Below are 797 nucleotides of genomic sequence, written 5' to 3'. Positions count from 1 at the left end.
GTTTCGGCTGATATACCCTCCAGCCTTCATCAGGTGTCTTAGGTATATGGCTTAGTGGTTAAGAGCGCGGGCTACTAACCCCAAGATTCCGAGTTTGATTCCAGACAGTGACCTGAATAATATTAATAAATATAATAATAAAAATAAAAATAATAATAATAATAATAATAATAATCATAATAATAATGCTAGAGTTTAATATCAGATCATATATCCATCATTGATCTACATTGTGCACATGGTTATACAAACTTCAAAAGACAACATCTGGTTCTGCTTCGTCATTTCCCAGTGACACTTCATTTTTTGAATACTTTCTTTATCGTCTGTTTTATTGATATTTTTGCTGTCCGTATTGAGCTTCACTGTTTTTGTACTTAGAAACATTTTATCTTAAAGACGTTAACTGGTTAGCCTTCACACCATTCATACCTACACCTTCTACCTTCACCCTCACCGCAGCACTCACGAGACAAATAAATTATTTGTGTTTTTCCAAGGCCAAGATGACCTCCACTATACACTCTTGCCGCTTGCATTTCAACATAGATTTCTATTTTTAAAAAGTAATCAGATAGTTTGTTGATTTTTTTTCCTTTAGTATAAACATATTTCTTGCGTCCAATAGTTTTAGAGATTAAATTTTCAATATCCTTTATCATGTCAACCATACAACTATATCTTTATTTTTGCCACGAGGGCAGAACACAGAGATAGCTTTGCGGGCTGAACGTAAACATTAATGAACATTAATGAACATGAATGAATATGAAATGATACAAGATGGGGGAGAACGT

The sequence above is a fragment of the Octopus bimaculoides genome, chromosome 2 (genome assembly GCF_001194135.2).
Source record: "Octopus bimaculoides isolate UCB-OBI-ISO-001 chromosome 2, ASM119413v2, whole genome shotgun sequence".
NCBI classification, from domain to species: Eukaryota; Metazoa; Mollusca; class Cephalopoda; order Octopoda; family Octopodidae; genus Octopus; species Octopus bimaculoides.
The sequence above is the reverse complement of the archived record's forward strand: the minus strand, read 5'-3'. Positions refer to the sequence as shown.